Source organism: Bos indicus x Bos taurus, chromosome 6 (assembly GCF_003369695.1).
Source record: "Bos indicus x Bos taurus breed Angus x Brahman F1 hybrid chromosome 6, Bos_hybrid_MaternalHap_v2.0, whole genome shotgun sequence".
NCBI lineage: Eukaryota > Metazoa > Chordata > Mammalia > Artiodactyla > Bovidae > Bos > Bos indicus x Bos taurus.
In genome coordinates this window covers 73,774,288-73,788,338 of record NC_040081.1, presented here as the reverse complement: position 1 = coordinate 73,788,338, position 14,051 = coordinate 73,774,288, and the positions used below count along the sequence as shown (strand labels likewise).

Genomic DNA, 14,051 nt, shown 5'->3' with positions numbered 1-14,051 from the left:
AACTCTGGGAGATGGTGATGGACAGGGAGGCCTGGCGTGCTGTGTGTGATTCATGGGGTCACAAAGAGTCGGACATGACTGAGTGACTGAACTGAACTGAACTAAAGGTTTATCTTATATTATCTTAGGTTAATAGTTGCTAAATCTATTACATCTACATATGTTGAAAACCCCACTGGACATTGTTATACATTTTATTGTCAACATGTGTACTAACACCACTTGGGAAGCACCACAATATGATTATACTAGTTTACATTTATCATATACAATTGTCAGATAGGGGAAGCTGTATCTGGTGAGGCTCAGGTGATCTGCAGCAGGATCTCCATTTCCATGAGGAAGGTGTCACTGGGCATGTTCCCCAATGATATTGAAGAAGAGATGCCTAGGCATTTCAAGCTGATAAAGTGCAGGGCTGGGGGCACCACAGCAGTTTTTCAAAGATACCCAGTTGTTCCAGATACTTCTACTTGGTGTCGGTCTCAAGAATGACATAATCTTTCACAGAACCTCTTGGAAATTGGGCAGACCCTTGATAGCTGGGTTAAATGCACTGTGGCTTGCAGGCTTCCCAGCTTTGACTTACTCATCTACTTCATTTTGAGCACCACCTCAGCCAGAATTCTGTCAAAGATGGAGTCAACCCCAGTGCTATGGTTATGGCTCAGATGATTGTATAAACCTGTGGCCAGAAGGATGTCAACCTGCACAGAAACCAAACGGTTAGAGAAGGAGGCAATCACCAATCCACTGCACCCAGCCCAGAACAGAATAACCTAGTCCTCCAAAGTGAGGTCAGAGAAGTGGGAAAAGTACTTGGCTCATTCAAAGAGAGTGCAAAGCTGCTTACTGGCTTTTTTTTTTTTTTTTTTCCCAACACAGCACATTTATGTTGCCTTTAAAACATCGCAAATATGAACCATCCAGCAGATTGCCGTTTTGGTAGCTGGACAACTTGTCTTAATCATCAGTCTGCTGAACTTCCTTTTTTAGAAACATAAAAAACATCCAAAAATTCTCTGATAACTGTGTCTTTAACTGCTAGGGCTTGCTGAATCAAAGCAGCTAGATTTGATACAAGATCAGTGTTGTTACCTTCAGGAATTAACTTTTTTTTCTGATGCTTAAGATACTGAACAAGAAACACCTGGCCTCTTCCGAACTCTGTGGATGTATTTTTCGCCCAAGAAATTTCAAATTTCAACAAGAGACCTATTCTTTTGAATAATGATGCCAATGGGGAAGTGAGTTAAGCGCAGATCTCATCTTGAAACAGAAACCCAGCATAACACCTTTAATCATGTTTTGTGCATGACTTCAGATAGTGCCAAAGGTAGCCAGTTCCTTTCTATTTCTCCACAGTTTGTCAGCTCAGAGCCGCTTCTTTTTCTTTTGAAGGAGACTTTTGTATTCTATCCAAAGATTTAGTTGTAAGCAGAAGACGCTGCAGTGACTTTATGCAGCCACAGCATATCTGTAACTATACAAGCCAAGTAAGAGTGACGTGGGAATGCAGTGATGAAAGTGTGGGATTCAGATATGGAAAAAAGCGGGGTCTATTCAACATGAAAATCCTTACTGAAAAAAATGAAATTTGTGACCCTAACTCACAGCATACATAGAAAATATTGCCACATTGTGTGTGTGCTTAGTCGCTTAGTCGGATTTGACTCTTTGAAACCCCATGGACTGAAGTCAGCTGGGTTTCTCTGTCCATGGGATCTTTCTAGGCAAGAATACTGGAGTGGGTTGCCATTTCCTCCTCCAGGGGATCTTCCTGATTCAGGAATTGAATCATCTCCTGTGTCTCCTGCATTGCAAGCGGATTCTTTACCCGCTGAGCCACTGGGGAAGCCGATAATACTGTAAGCAATAAAAATTTTTTAAATATATACAATCTTTATAATCATAAAGTATAAAATATTTTAAAGACAAGATGCAAAAGTAAAAATTATAAATGAGAAAAAGCAATAAATTACTACATGATAAAAAAAGGTATCTAACTTGAATTTATGAGCCATTGCCTCATTGAACAGCATAGATGGACTTTACAACATAATACTGAACAAAAGAAACAAAACACTATCCATGAAATAATTCTTTTTATACAAAATTCAAAAACAGACAAAGTGATACAGTTTGTAAAAAGACAGGGAAGTGGTTATTTTTCAAAACACATATTGACTTAAAGGGGAAATGAAAGCTTCTTGGGTGCTAGTAAAGTTCTGTTTCTCAATCTGGGAATTGTTATATTTTCATTTTTTTATTTGTTTTGTTTTATTGTGTATGTATGAAAATTCATCAAACTGGTCACTTATTTGTTGTTTCCTATCTGAACTTACACTTTAATAAATATTAAAATGAAAAGTAAGTAAGTAATACATGCAAGTTTTAGGATAATTAAAATATAAAGAGGCATTGGATGGTAATTAGAAGCACAAAAGATGATGCATTGCTATTGACAAAGTTCCAGTTAAGTTGGATTGAGGATTGAAGGATGTTCATCTTATTGTTTATTTTTACCATGTGGACATACATGTATCAACTATTTATACAACTATTACAAAATAATTAATAATCATGTTATTGCATAAAAGTGACATAATAAATAGGAGAAAGAACCTCATGATTGACACAGCCTAGACTTTCAAAATATTTGTGAAATGACAAAACATGATTAATTCATTTCAATATGTCTTTTTACTGGCATGTTAATCATATATTATCATTGTATATTTTAATAAACACTGATATTACACTAAACATTTTACAACTTTTTGTTTGCCATTTCACACTAAATTCTAAACATCTATTTTAAATTTTTTATTGTTGCTACAGATATAATCATATGGGTGAGTCATATTTCATTTAATTTGCTTAAGAGGAAGAGCAAAATAATGATGCAATAAATTGAAAGCCTTCTATAATTGACCTAGAGGAACAGTGGTCTGAAATGCAAAAGTCCACTTGTATACAGATTTTTTCACTAAATATGTACTACATATCCTCAGTTGGTGTGGAGTTTGTTGATCCCTAGTGCAGTATTATTCAAGGGTCAACAGTATATAGATGCTTAGACTGTCCCATTCATGCAAATATGCTCACGATATTAATTTCTAAGGATGAGAGTATGGTACAAAAAACCTTTAAAAATGTTTGCCTATTAGTAAATGACTCAAAGTGTGTAGAAATTGAGTCCACATTTCACCAACAGCATATAAAGAGATTCCGTTTCTCCATGCCAACAATAATTTTGTGTTTACTATCTCTGCTCATTCATATAAGATAGAGAAAGATAATTAGGATTATTATTTGCATAGAGAAAAACAGCTTTTTAATGTGAATGTTGGTGAATGTAATCATATATTTGGCATAGAGAAATACAGATATATGACAGGTAGATAGATGGATACAGGCAGTATTTCTTAAAGTTTATTTTTAATTCTTTATTAGTGAGGTTGATCATTTGTTTTATAATTCATTTTCTTTTTTACTCTCATTTATTTGGGATATTCCTTTTACCATTAATTTATTAGTGTTTCTTCTATGATAAAAAGAATGTGACTATTATCTCTTTTATTCATAGCACCTGACTTTGAATTTGTGTTCCATGTTCCAGAATTTTTGTGATGATTTTATTTCAACATAAGGCTCTTTTGAAATCTGTGTCATTGTTCTGCAATGAATATTCACTCATAATTTATTTAGTAACTGTATTTTTTGTTTAAGATTTTGAGTCAGCCATAATTATTTATGATGTAGAGACAGGAATCCAGCTTAATTTTATCTTCAAATGGCTAGCTAGCTAAAAATAAGAACTTAGTAAGACTTTAACTTCAGTAGTTTCAAAGGTTTGACATATATTAAAGGTGTATGTTTTATATTGAGAATCTTCATTTTGAGATAGTTTAAACATATAATTGGCACCCCACTCCAGTACTCTTGCCTGGAAAATCCCATGGACGGAGGAGCCTGGTGGGCTGCAGTCCATGGGGTCGCTAAGAGTCGGACACGACTGAGCGACTTCCCTTTCACTTTTCACTTTCATGCATTGGAGAAGGAAATGGCAATCCACTCCAATGTTCTTGCCTGGAGAATCCCAGGGATGGGGGAGCCTCGTGGGCTGCTGTCTATGGGGTCGCACAGAGTCAGACACGACTGAAGCAACTTAGCAGCAGCAAACATATAATAATTATGCAATTCTTTTTTACTTTGTAGTTATAACAAAATTTAAACCATTTCTGGTAAAAAAAAAAAATTGAAACTATTTTGAAAAGTGTATGGTTGTATATCATTGCAGTCAATGCATTCTTCCATTTTTCCACCCTAAATCTTCCTGTACTTTGAAAGTCTTTACTTGTATATAAACAGTTTTGATGATAACACACAAACATTGAATGTTGGAAAGGGAACAACAGATTTATAATGAATTTTATAGGTGCTTAGGACACATCATTTTTTTTCAGCCTTATTTTTATGTTTACTTTTTATATGTAATATATCTATAAAGGAAATAAAACTCTTCAGCAACAAATTCTTACATATGCTTTTTCATCTGATACCAGAAAACAGTCTTGAATTCATTTTGTGGGATGTTTACATCAAATCTAGCCAACAACACATTTTTTTTTCTTTTTTTAAATTTAATTTAATTTTATTTTTTAACTTTACAATATTGTATTGGTTTTGCCATATCAAAATGAATCCACCACAGGTATACATGTGTTCCCCATCCTGAACCCCAGAATATTGGAAATAAAAGCAAAAATAAACAAATGGGACCTAATTAAACTTAAAAGCTTCTGCACAACAAAGGAAACTATAAGCAAGGTGAAAAGCCAACAACACATATTAACCAATGTAAAAATCATGCTGAAATCTTGTGTTCCTATTATGTAAAATTATTAGTTTCTTCTCATTTTCATGATAGTCAGTTTGGAACTAACTTGTATATTAGGAAATAGGGAAGGGAATGAAGATTATACAGTATGTATCAGTAAATGGGTTGAAAATGTTTTTTGAGTGAACCTTTCTTTGTAAATATGATTTGGGATTTCGAAAAGAGCATATTGCAAATGCCACCCAGTGCATTCAGCAAATGTTACCTTCTATCATAGAAGATAGGCTCCAAATGTGATTTGAGTAAAAATGAACATGAGGGAATAGCTTGTAAATGACACTTAAGCTTTTCAGTCTTGATTGATTTCAATACTGAATTTGAAAACAATATAGTTGCAGTTGTAAATAAAGTTTACTTCTACTTTTATATAACTGTTAAGTGTTTTCCTTCAACATTCAGGAAATTATTGCTTCTTCCACTAAAGTCTATATTTCACGTCTGTCTGTAATAGATTTTAAAACTTTGGATAAACAGATTTGAAATCCTAACTGATCCTGTGAGTATTCCTTGCATTTCATAAAATTATTTTTGAAGTGAAACTTCTTCAAGAATACTTTAGCAGGTGATCGACCAGCCTTTTCTGGACCTATGTGCTTCTTAATATTGTTGCTTACTGCCCTTGCCATCAAAGATACAGAGATAGGAAAATCCTTTAAAGCTTTCTTTTACATTTGCTTTTCAGCTTCATTATAGAGTCTTTGTATTGACAAAGGATCATATCTACAAAATCTATTCAATAACAAAGTTTTAAAATGACAATTCATATAAAAATAGGAATTTGGAGAATAACCAAAACAAAATATTCTAAGCCATATTCTTTACACCCAGCATAAAATCACATCCATCTCCACAGATCATCCTCATTTATGATTTTTCATTCACATTCTGCTATCACAGAACTCATTTAGAGAGAACAAAATGTGATTACTATTTTTTAAATTGCACTAAGAATTAGGATAACTCATAAACTTTGGATTACTCTAACTTCTAGTAATGAGTCAATGATATAAGCCCTCCAATGGAAATTAAATTAAGATCAAGGTCTTGTTTAGTCACTAGTATTAATGGTTCAGTCATGTCTGACTCTTTATGACCCCATGGACTGTAGCCCACCAGTTTCCTCTGTTCACGGGATTCTCCAGGCAAGAATACAGGAGTGGACTGCCACTCCCTTCTCCAGAGGGTCTTCCTGACCCAGAGATTGAACCTGGGTCTCCTGCATTGCAGGCAGATTCTTTACCATCTGAGCTATAGGGGAGTCCCCTTTAGTCACTAAATTGTATCCAACTTTTTGTGACCTCATGGCTTGGAGGCTCCTCTGTCCACAGGATTTCCCAAGCAAGAATACTGAAGTGGGTTCCCATTTCCTTCTCCAGGGGATCTTCCCTGAGCCAGTGATTGAAACTGCATCTCCTGCATTGCAGACGGATTCCTTAACATTGAGCCACCCAGGAGACCCCAAGGACAACATTTCAAGAGTCACATCATGCAAGGTGCTATATAACAGATGATTTGGTAGTGGCCCAAGGAAAAGAAATGCAAAAAAGCAAAATGGCTGTCTGAGGAGGCCTTAGAACTAACTGTGAAAAAAAGAGAAGCTAAAAGCAAAGGAGAAAAGGAAAGATATAAGCATCTGAATGCAGAGTTCCAAAGAATAGCAAGGAGAGATAAGAAAGCCTTCCTCAGTGATCAATGCAAAGAAATAGAGGAAAACAACAGAATGGGAAAGACAAGAAATCTCTTCAAGAAAGTTAGATATACCAAGGGAACATTTCATGCAAAGATGGGCTCGATAAAGGAAAGAAATGGTAGGGACCTAATAGAAGCAGAAGATATTAAGAAGAGGTGGCAAGAATACACAGAAGAACTGTACAAAAAAGATCTTCATGCCCAAGATAATCACAATGGTGTGATCACTCACCTAGAGCCAGACATCATGGAATGTGAAGTCAAGTGGGCTTAGAAAGCATCATACGAACAAAGCTAGTGGAGGTGATGGAATTCCAGTTAAGCTATTCCAAACCCTGAAAGATGATGCTGTGAAAGTGCTGCACTCAATATGCCAGGAAATTTGGAAAACTCAGCAGTGGCCACAGGACTGGAAAAGGTCAGTTTTCATTCCAATCCCAAAGAAAGGCAATTCCAAAGAATGCTCAAACTACCACACAATTGCACTCATCTCACACACTAGTAAAGTAATGCTCAAAATTCTCCAAGCCAGGCTTCAGCAAAACGTAAACTGTGAACTTCCAGATGTTCAAGCTGGTTTTAGAAAAAGCAGAGGAACCAGAGATCAAATTGCCAACATCCACTGGATCATTGAAAAAGCAAGAGAGTTCCAGAAAAACATTTGCTACTGCTGCTGCTAAGTCACTTCAGTCATGTCCGACTCTGTACGACCCCATAGAGGGCAGCCCTCCAGGCTCCCCCATCCCTGGGATTCTCCAGGCAAGAACACTGGAATGGGTTGCCATTTCCTTCTCCAGAAAAACATCTATTTCTGCTTTATTGACTATGCCAAAGCCTTTGACTGTGTGGATCACAATAAACTGTGGAAAATTCTGAAAGAGATGGGAATACCAGACCACCTGATCTGCCTCTTGAGAAACCTGTACGCAGGTCAGGAAGCAACACTTAGAACTGAACATGGAACAACAGACTGGTTTCAAATAGGAAAAGGAGTACGTCAAGGCTATATATTGTCACCCTGCTTATTTAACTTCTATGCAGAGTACATCATGAGAAACGCTGGGCTGGAAGAAGTACAAGCTGGAATCAAGATTGCTGCGAGAAATACCAATAACCTCAGATATGCAGATGACACCACCCTTATGGCAGAAAGTGAAGAAGAACAAAAAGCCTCTTGATGAAAGTGAAAGAAGAGAGTGAAAAAGTTGGCTTAAAGCTCAACATTCAGAAAGCTAAGATCATGGCATCCAGTCCCATCACTTCATGGGAAATAGATGAGGAAACAGGGGAAACAGTGTCAGACTTTATTTTTTGGGCTCAAAATCACTGCAGATGGTGATTGCAGCCATGAAATTAAAAGACACTTACTCCTTGGAAGGAAAGTTACGGCCAACTTAGATAGTATATTGAAAAGCAGAGACATTATTTTGCCAGCAAATGTCCGTCTAGTCAAGGCTATGGTTTTTCCAGTGGTCATGTATGGATGGAGAGTTGGACTGTGAAGAAAGCTGAGCACCGAAGAATTGATGCTTTTGAACTGTGGTGTTGGAGAAGACTCTTGAGAGTCCCTTGGACTGCAAGGAGATCCAACCAGTCCATCCTAAAAGAGATCAGTCCTAGGTGTTCATTGGAAGGACTGATGCTGAAGCTGAAACTCCAGTACTATGGCCACCTCATGTGAAGAGTTGATTCATTGGAAAAGACCCTGATGCTGGAAGGGATTGGGGGCAGGAGGAGAAGGGGAGGACAGAGGATGAGATGGCTGGATGGCATCACTGACTCAATGGACAGGAGTTTGAGTGAACTCCGGGTGTTGTTGATGAACAGGGAGGCCCGGCATGCTATGATTCATGGGTTGCAAAGAGTTGGACACAACTGAGGGGCTGAACTTAGTTAAGGATACCACTCAAGGGACACAACTGGTAAGCTTAATATGGCACATCTCAGAAAAATCTTTAAGCATCTTATATAACTAAACCACCATAATCCTATTTTTAATAATTGATTGCAGTTGGTTAGGGGTTGTTTTCAGGCCCTTGAGGCTGCTCTAGTCTCTAACAAATGGCCCCTTCCACCTTTAAAACCAGGAAAGATGAGTGAAATCTTTCTTTTGTTGTTTTGTTTTGAGTATCTTTGACTTCCTATTTTTCTACTAGCTTAGAAGTATGTTTACTTCAGAAGTGTTCATATAGTTAGGTTATATCCACCAGGATTATTTGTATTTTGATTATCTTAGTGTCAACTGATCAGAAACCTGAACTACACCTGCAAGATCCATTTTAGTCTGTAATGATGTCGTCATGGGCAAGACGTCTTTCTCTGTACTTATGGAAATGGGGAATAAAAAGAAATATACTGAGGGACAATTTTATAACTTGCCAACCATAGGAGTTGATTTTCTATCCCCTACCTATCATAAAGAGGCAATGCTCTAATTATACTACTAAAGTAATATCAGTGTACTTAAGCCAGGGATAGGTCTTCAATCCTCTATACAGCAGAAGCAGGCAATGCTCTAATTCACCTACTAGACTACTTTCATGAAGGCCCAGCAAGGAGCCCCCTACTACAGTCAGCAGCAGTAATGCTTAACAAGGTGTTAGAAGGTGAGTTAGGTAACATTCCACTTGCTATGTCTTTGTATCAACAGGACCTAGTGAGGAGCTGAGGCTTCACTCCCATCTAACAAGACTGAATGAAGTGTATGATGCAAGGCTACTCAGCACTCTGGTCTTCCTCACCTCACCTTGGTGTCAGTAAGAATCAGTGGGGACTGGAACCCTCACCCTCATCTAACTATAATATATCCTAAACAGGACAACTGCTTGAAAAAAAGATTATATAGAATACAGAGTCTCATAACATAATACCCAAAATAGCCACAGGACAATAAAAAAAAATCTCTGTTTTGCAAATAATCTCTCTTTTACAAATGAACAACTTGTATAAAGTACAATCATAAAGAGACATCAATATTGAGAATATCAACTACATCGACACTGTGGTTACCTGAAAAGGATTTTAAAGTAGTTGTCATTAAAATGCTTCAGTGACCAACTCTGAACACTCTTGAAAGAAGTGAAAAAAAAAAAAAAATAGAAAATCTCTGTTAAAGGAATTGAGATAGCAAAAAGAAATAAAATAAATTATAGATCTGAAAAATACAGTAACCAGAGGGAGCTTGGGGAAGACATCTCAAAGCATGGGCTCAATAGCAAAATGAGATGACAGAGAAAAGAATCAGTGAACTCAAAGACATATCAATAGACATTACCTGATCTGAACTAGATCATTCAAGCATGACCTAAATCAAATCTCTTATGATTATACAATGGAAGGGACAAACATATTCAAGGGATTATATCTGATATAGAGAGTGCCTGAAGAACTATGGCTGGAAGTTTGTGACATTGTATAGGAAGCACTGATCAAGACCATTCCCAAGAAAAATAAAGGCAAAAAGGCAAAATGGTTGTCTGAGGAGGCCTTACTAATAATTGAGAAAAGAAGACAAGTGAAAGGCAAAGGAGAAAAGGGAAGATATACCCATCTGAATGCAGAGTTCCAAAGAATAGCACAGAGAGATAAGAAAGACTTCCTCAGTGATCAGTACAAAGAAATAGAGGAAAACAATAGAATGGGAAAGACTAGAGATCTCTTCAAGAAAATTAGATACTAAGGGAGTATTTCATGCAAAGCTGGGCACACTAAAGGACAGAAATGGTTTGGACCTAACAGAAATACAAGATATTAAGAAGAGGTGGCAAGAAAACACAGAAGAACTATACAAAAAATATTTTTCATGACCCAGATAACCACGATGGTGTCATCACTCACCTAGAGACAGACATCCTGAAATGTGAAGTCAAGTGGGCCTTAGGAAACGTCACTGTCAACAAAGCTAGTAGAGGTGATGGAATTCCAGTTGAGCTATTTCAAATCCTAAAAGATGATGCTAAAAGTGCTGCACTCAAAATGCCAGGAAACTTGGAAAACTCAGCAGTGGCCACAGGATTGGAAAAGATCAGTTTTCATTCTAATCCCAAAGAATGTTCAAATACTGCACAATTGTTCTCATCTCACACACTAGCAAAGAAATGCTCAAAGTTTTCCAAGCCAGGTTTCAACAGTACATGAATTGAGAACTTCCAGATGATCAAGCTGGATTTAGAAAAGGCAGAGGAACCAGAGACCAAATTGCCAACATCTTTTTGGATCATCGAAAAAAGCAGGAGAGTTCCAGAAAAGCATCTACGTCTGCTTCATTGACTACAGCAAAGCCTTTGACTGTGAGGATCACAACAGAGTGTGGAAAATTCTTCAAGAGAAGGGAATACCAGACCACCTGACCTGCCTCCTGAAAAGTCTGTATGCAGGTCAAGAAGCAATAGTTAGTACCAGACATGGAAAAACAGATTTGTTCCCAATTGGGAAAGGAGCATGTCAAGGCTGTATATTGTCACCCTGCTTATTTAACTAATATGCAGAATACATCATGTGAAATGCTGGACTGGATGAAGCACAAGCAGGAATCAAGATTTCTGAGAGAAATATCAATAACTTTAGATATGCAGATGACAGAAAGCAACCAACTTTATGGCAGAAAGCAAAGAGGAACTGAAGAGCCTCTTGATGAAAGTGAAAGAGGAGAGTGAAAAAGCTGGCTTATAACTCAACATTCAAAAAACAAAGATCATGGCATCCAGTCCCATCACTTCATGGCAAATAGATGGGGTAACAATGGGAACAGTGACAGACTTTATTTTCTTGGGCTCCGAAATTGCAGCCGAGAAATTAAAAGATGCTTGCTCCTTGGAAGAAAAGCTATGACCAACCTAGTCAGCATATTAAAAAGCAGAGACATTACTTTGCTGACCAAGGTCCATTTAGTCAAAGCTATGGTTTTTCCAGTAGTCATGTATGGGTGTGAGAGTTGGACCATAAAGAAAGCTGAGCACTGAAAAATTGATGCTTTTGAACTGCGATGTTCAGTTCTGGGTGTTCTTTGGAAGGACTGATGTTGAAGCTGAAACTCCAATACTTTGGCTACCTGATGCGAAGAGCTGACTCATTGGAAAAGACCGATACTGGGAAAGATTGAGGGCAGGAGGAGAAGGGGACAACAGAAGTTGAGATTGTTGGATGGCATCACCAACTCAATGGACATAATTTGAGCAAGTTCTGGGAGCCGGGGATGGACAGGGAAGCTTGGCTTGCTGCAGTCCATGGGGCCACAAAGAGTCAGACACGACTGAGCGACTAAACTGATACTGATACTGATCTGAGTAACCTGGTAAATAGAGAGATATTGATTTGAAAAAAAAAAAGAAGAAGAATGGAGTCTCAAAGACCCATAGAGTATACAGGACTATTTATCTAGCATTCATATCATTGGAACCCTAGAGAAGAGAAAGAGAATGTGAGGGTCCTAAAAAAATTGGGTAGATCTCAAGTGAGTTTCCCCAGTGTCTCAGCAGTAAAGAATTTGCCTGCAATGCAGTCCGCATTGGTTCAACCCCTGGATGGGGAAAATACCCTGGAGGAAGGCACAGCAACCCACTCCGTTATTCTTGCCTGGAGAATCCTGTGGACAAAGGAGTCCAGGTGGTGGCAGAGTCAGAAATGACTGAAGGGAATGAGCACACACAAGTAAGTGAATAAAAGCCTATCTCAGAATGTTAGATATTGTATCATTCCATTTATTTGACATTGCTGGCTAGAGAAATTATAGAGATAGACAATAGATTGCTGGTTTACGAAGCTTAGGAATGGAAGTGAGAGAAACTTTGAGTGAGTCTAGGAAAGGTTAGTCTGATGGACCTTGTGGTGGTGTAACAGTTCTGTAATCTTGAGTATGGTGGTAGTTACATGAATCCATACGTGTGGCAAAAAGGCACAGTACTGTATATAAAACACACACAGGCACACACACACACACACACACACACACAAACAAGGGATTCTGTGTAATATATACCAATGTTAATCTCCTGGTTTTGATGTTATACTATGGTCTTTCATGATATTACCACTGTGGAAACCTGGGTGAAGAATCTCCTTATGTCTTTTGTTTTCGTTTTTTGTGACCTACAGTGAATCTAGTGAAAGTGTTAGTCTCTCATCTATACTCATTTTTTAAAAGTTTAAAAAATTATTAAACAGATACTTTTTCATAAAATTTGGTCTACTCTGTCTCCCTCAGTTTCCCTGTTCTTTCAAATATTTTCATTTGGTCCGAATTATTTATCAGGACTTTGTCCTATAAAGCATCCTGAGAACCTATGTTGGCCCTTTTCCTTAGACAGCTAACAATAAGATATCCTACTTCTGAAATTTTCAATGCATAACTAAATTTTTGTGCTTTCTCTCTATCTGCTTAATAATGAATAGGATAATAATAACTAGATAAAAAAAATGATGCTAGGAAAATACATTCCAGATGCCTGAGTCTACCTGTGTAACTACCTAAGGAGGACCCTGGATCTCTGGTGAAACAACATGGACCATTGCAATTGTCCCTAGATTTTAATAGGGCATTTGAGATTTCTAGAGTTGTCTCTTTATCCCATTGTTCGTTTTTTAGTGATGCTTTCCTTACATTGTAAAAATTTTGAAAGGATTAACTATAAAATGTCTAATTGCATTTTAAAAGTCTGTATGTAGTTTTCATAGCATGCTATAACAAAAAAAAAAAATAGGCAGGAATTAAAACTGACATTGTAAAATAGCTGCAGATTCTAATACCAAAGGAAATTAAAGGAGGAATATACGTCAAAAGAAAAGTAATTATGATCATTTAGAAGACAGGTTCAACTTAGTAATACAGAATCCATATTTAAGTTAAAAATCTGTAGTCTCAAGATAAAATAAATGACATTCACAGACATGTTTGGGCTTCCCAGATGGCACTAGCGGTAAAAAGCCTGGCTGCCAAGGCAGGAGTAAGAGACACAGGTCCCTGAGTTGGGAAGGTCCCCAGGAGAAGGGCATGGCAACCCACTCTAGTATTTTTGCCTGGAGAATCCCATGGAACGAGGAACCTCCTGGGCTACAGTCCATAGGGTTGTACAGACTCAGACACGACTGAAGTGACTTAGCATGGGCACAGCACAGACGTGTTTAAGCAACTTTATAATCTAATTATAAAAATGCTCAGTTAGTAAACTTGGTCAATCCCTAAGTTTTAAATACTGACTTAAAAAATAAAATTATGTTTAAAATAAAAATTTTTAACATTTTTTATTTTGTACTAACAAGAGGAAACCTAAGGTAGTTTGGCAGATGTTCTTTCTCAAGTTAATATCTCAAGTAAAGTGGGCCAACACAACACAAAGAAGTAAATGTTAGAAGTAAATGCTAAATTTGTTTGAAAGGTTTAAACATTCCCCTAGTAAATCGCCAAAGAATGTTGAAGATTTTGTGACACAGTCTGTTGTATTTCATGACTGCATTTTTCCTT

At 37.3% G+C, this 14,051-nt stretch overlaps 1 pseudogene; it reads right to left on the bottom strand.

Annotated features, from left to right (window-relative positions):
• Positions 1–305: 305 nt before the first annotated feature.
• LOC113894625 lies at positions 306–890 on the bottom strand (annotated as a pseudogene).
• Positions 891–14,051: the final 13,161 nt, after the last annotated feature.